Source organism: Octodon degus, unplaced genomic scaffold (genome assembly GCF_000260255.1).
Source record: "Octodon degus isolate 3935 unplaced genomic scaffold, OctDeg1.0 scaffold00081, whole genome shotgun sequence".
NCBI lineage: Eukaryota > Metazoa > Chordata > Mammalia > Rodentia > Octodontidae > Octodon > Octodon degus.
This window is the reverse complement of record NW_004524657.1, coordinates 2744154-2748275: the sequence shown is the minus strand read 5'-3', so window position 1 is coordinate 2748275 and position 4122 is coordinate 2744154. Positions and strand designations below refer to the sequence as shown.

General features: G+C 43.9%; 1 pseudogene across 1 annotated transcript; it reads left to right on the top strand.

The window, feature by feature from the left end:
* Window positions 1–1091: 1091 nt before the first annotated feature.
* LOC101589694 lies at window positions 1092–2856 on the top strand (annotated as a pseudogene). The gene is made up of 2 exons (XR_192637.2): window positions 1092–1506; window positions 1599–2856. The product of XR_192637.2 is annotated as a UDP-N-acetylhexosamine pyrophosphorylase pseudogene (transcript).
* The last annotated feature ends 1266 nt before the right edge of the window (window positions 2857–4122 follow it).

The following is a 4122-nucleotide window of genomic DNA, read 5'->3' as shown; positions in this document are numbered from 1 at the left end:
GATAAAAGCAAGACATCAAACAAGCCCACACTCAAGCCATGGGCTGGCACCATCCCTCACCTTGGGCTCTGTTGTAAGAAGAACCCATTGGTATAGGCCCGGGAAACTGCTGAGTCCTGTGTTATAGCCCCATCTGGGGCCTTCACAGCAGGATGGGTGCTTCAAGGGCAGTGTTCAGAAGTGTGGGCCTGAGGAATGTCCCCTCAAAGCCAGCCCTTCACTTCATCCACAGGAACCTGCCAACTCCGTTCCTCCCTTATTTGTGTCTCTAACATGTCTGCTTGCCCCAGGAGAGTGCAGTCCAGAGCCCACTGAAGCCACACCTTCTCCTTGTAACCTCTGGGAGCCATCCGCCAATTTCTGCTCACTCCACACAGTGAAGTTGCCTTTCTCTCATGCAGGTCTGGGCTCTGTTTTTACCTATCAGTCTCAATTGTGTTCAGATTTGCTTATTCTTTGCTCTTGTTTCTAAAATTATTTTTAAATTAACAAATATTTGTATAAGGAACCTTAGCATTTATTACAATAGTGCAAACTTCTCAGGCAAACATTATTTACATTGTTTTTTGATTTATAAACTTTTAAAATTATAATGGTAATTTTCTTTATTTTTGAAATATGGTAAACAGAATGGGCCAGGGAGATAGCTCAGTGGTATAAGCACCTTCCTGGCAAGCGCAAGGTCCTGAGTTTGATCCCTGGTACCACAAAAACACTGAAACAAAACAAAGAACCCCCAAAATAAAATATGGTAAGTGGAGAAAATAAAGGAAAAGTTTTAAAATCTTATGATGCAGAAATAAAGCAAAATGAATGTTCTTCTAATAATTTTCCCATACATAATTGATATTTGCCAACATTATTTAATTTTCATTTTATTCCTTGTTCATTGTCCCGCTGAATATTATATTGGGAAGTCATTCTTTTCTACATCGCTGAACACTTTTTTAAAATGATGTTGAGCCACTCAGCACGGCGAGAGGGGCGGGGAAGCCAGGGTGGCACTGCCCTTGGTCCCAGCTCCCGGCCCACACCGCAGCTCTGGTCTCCGCTCCCCATGAGGGTATGTATTTCGGGAGGGCGGGGCACAGATGAGTGGCCTAGCGGAGGGAGCCGTAGCCAGGGGGAGGGAGGTTCACGGGTGCAAGTATCACACTCCTCGTTTCACAAAGCTTGGCCACCCAAGCACTATACATGTTAATATCCTCAGACACAGGTGGTCCAAAGCTGGGCAAGAACACCTGCTGCAGGTCTGGAAGAAGCTGGAAGAAGCCCACCAGGAAGAACTTTATGCGGAGCTTCAGGCCATGAACTTTGAGGAGCTGAATTTCTTTTCCCGAAAGGCCATTGAAGGATTTAATCAGTCTTCTCAGCAAGAGAAAGTAGATGCACGAATGAAACCCGTCCCTCAAGAGGTGCTGGGCAGTGCCACGAGGGATCAAGATCAGCTGCAGGCCTGAGGAAGTGAAGGACTTTTCCAAATTTCTCAGAACAAAGTAGCAGTGGGCCTGGGAGATGGCTCAGTAGAATAAGCACTTGCCTGGCAAGCACAAGGGCCTGAGTTCAATCCCTGGTTCCGCCAAAAATCAAAGTAGCAGTTCTCCTACTAGCTGGTGGGCAAGGAACAAGACTTGGAGTTGCGTATCCCAAGGGGATGTGTGATGTTGGCTTACCATCCCATAAGACACTTTTTCAGATTCAGGCAGAATGTATGCTGAAGCTACAACTGTTAGCTGAAAAATATTATGGCAACAAACACATCATTCCATGGTATATAATGACCAGTAGCAGAACAATGGAAGCAACACAGGCGTTCTTCACAAAGCACAAATACTTTGGTTTAAAAAAAGAGAATTAATTTCTTTTCAGCCAGGAATGCTACCTGCTATGAGTTTTGATGGGAAAATTATTTTGGAAGAGGACAACAAAGTTTCTATAGTCCCAGATGGAAATGGGGGTCTTTATCGGGCTCTTGCAGCTCAGAATAATGTGGAGGATATGGAAAAAAGAAGCATTTGGTGCATTCATGTCTATTGTGTGGACAATATATTGGTCAAAGTGGCAGATTCACGGTTTATTGGATTTTGCATTCAGAAAGGAGCAGACTGTGGAGTGAAGGTGGTAGAGAAGACAAAGCCTACAGAACCAGTTGGAGTGGTTTGCTGAGTGGATGGAGTGTACCAGGTGGTAGAATACAATGAAATTTCCCTGGCAACAGCTCAGAAACGAAGCTCTGATGGACGACTGTTGTTCAATGCGGGCAACATTGCTAATCATTTCTTCACTGTACCATTTCTGAGAGATGTTGTCAATGTTTATGAACCTCAGCTGCAGCACCATGTGGCTCAAAAGAAGATTCCATATATGAATTCCCAGGGAGAGTTAATTAAGCCAGACAAGCCAAACGGAATAAAGATGGAAAAATTTGTTTTTGACATCTTCCAGTTTGCAAAGAAGTTTGTGGTATATGAAGTATTACGGGAGGATGAGTTTTCCCCGCTAAAGAAAGCAGACAGTCAGAATGGGAAGGACAACCCTACAACTGCAAGGCATGCTTTGATGTCCCTTCACTATTGCTGGGTGCTCAATGCCAGGGGCCACTACATAGATTAAAATGGTTCTCGCCTTCCAGCAATTCCCCACTTGAAGGATGCCAATGATGTACCAATCCAGTGTGAAATCTATCCTCTTATCTCTTATGCTGGAGAAGGGCTAGAAAGTTATGTGGCAGATAAAGAATTCCATGCACCTTTAATCATTGATGAGAATGGAGTCCATGAGCTGGTGAAAAATGGCATATGAGTCATGTGCCAAGTTCTGCCACAACAGGGGATAGCTTTTTGTTTTTAACAGCCCAACTGTAGTAAACCTACAAGATACGTCCTGGAAGACTGAAGTTGGAACCTTCACAAGGTTTCATTTTGCTCGTTGAACTCTTAGAACTATGACAAACTTCCCAAGATCCAGATAACTGAACTTTAGATAGCATTTTTATGATTCTCAATTCATTGAAGGTCTTATTTATATTTTTCAATTTGTCTGATTTATTTCCTAGTCAAGGAATACATTGGCCATCTAGGAAATTTCTCATAGATCAAGTATAGCCAGGATGTTCAACATCGCTTTACTTTGACTGGAAGCTTTTGTTTTTGAAATTATACATAGTAATTATATGTCATTGTATAGGTCAGAAGGTTTGTGTGGTGTGTGTGTGTGTGTGTGTGTGTGTGTGGCCAGCTCAGCCTACCAGGGGGCAGGGCTGGTTGGCATGTGGTGCTGGGGGATTGAACCGTGGTCCCTGTGCTTTGCTAAGCTTGTTCTAAGTAGGTGCTTTAGACCACTGAACCATCTCACCAGCCCTGTCAGAAGGTTTTTATGGTACTAAAAGTTTGTTTTATTTTATCAAGCATTAAACTTTTTAAAGAAAAAAAAAAACAAGATAAAATGATATGTTTAGGGCCAGCCAGATAGCTCAGCTGATTAAGCATCTGCTTAGACAGAGTGCAGCAGCTAGGGTTCGATCCCCTGCATGCTATGCCAGCCCCTCTCTTGGGGCTGAGATTGAACTGAGACTAGGCATGGTAGCATGCACCTGTAATCCCAGATCTTGGGAGGCTGAACACTGGCAGATCACTAAGAGTCCGATCTGTGTAGTGAGACCCTGTAGACCTTGTACAAACACAAATAAATAAAAAAATAAAAATGATGTGTCTATAGAATATCTATTTTCTACCTAAATATTTACTACTACATATATCTATTTACTGCTTTAATCTATTTCCTACCTACTTCAATTGACATTTTATTTCAATTTTTCATTTTTAGAATAGTGTTATATGGGCTGGTGACCCCTTGGGCTACCCCCCACCACTCCGCAGTGCCTCCCCCACCCCGCCCACCGAGTAGGATTTTCTGCCGAGTTCTGGGAGGCCCCAGACCCAGTCCTAGCCCAGGTCTGGTGAGTGTGCGGAGAGCTTCCTCTTCCTCCAACTTCACCTTGCCCCCTCCAGGCACAGCTCAGGCCTGGCATACATGCCTGAGGTGTAATCCTGTAGCTGCAACCTCTGCAGGGGAGAGTGTAGAGAATAGATCCAACCAGCTAGTCCAGGAGCAGAACATCTC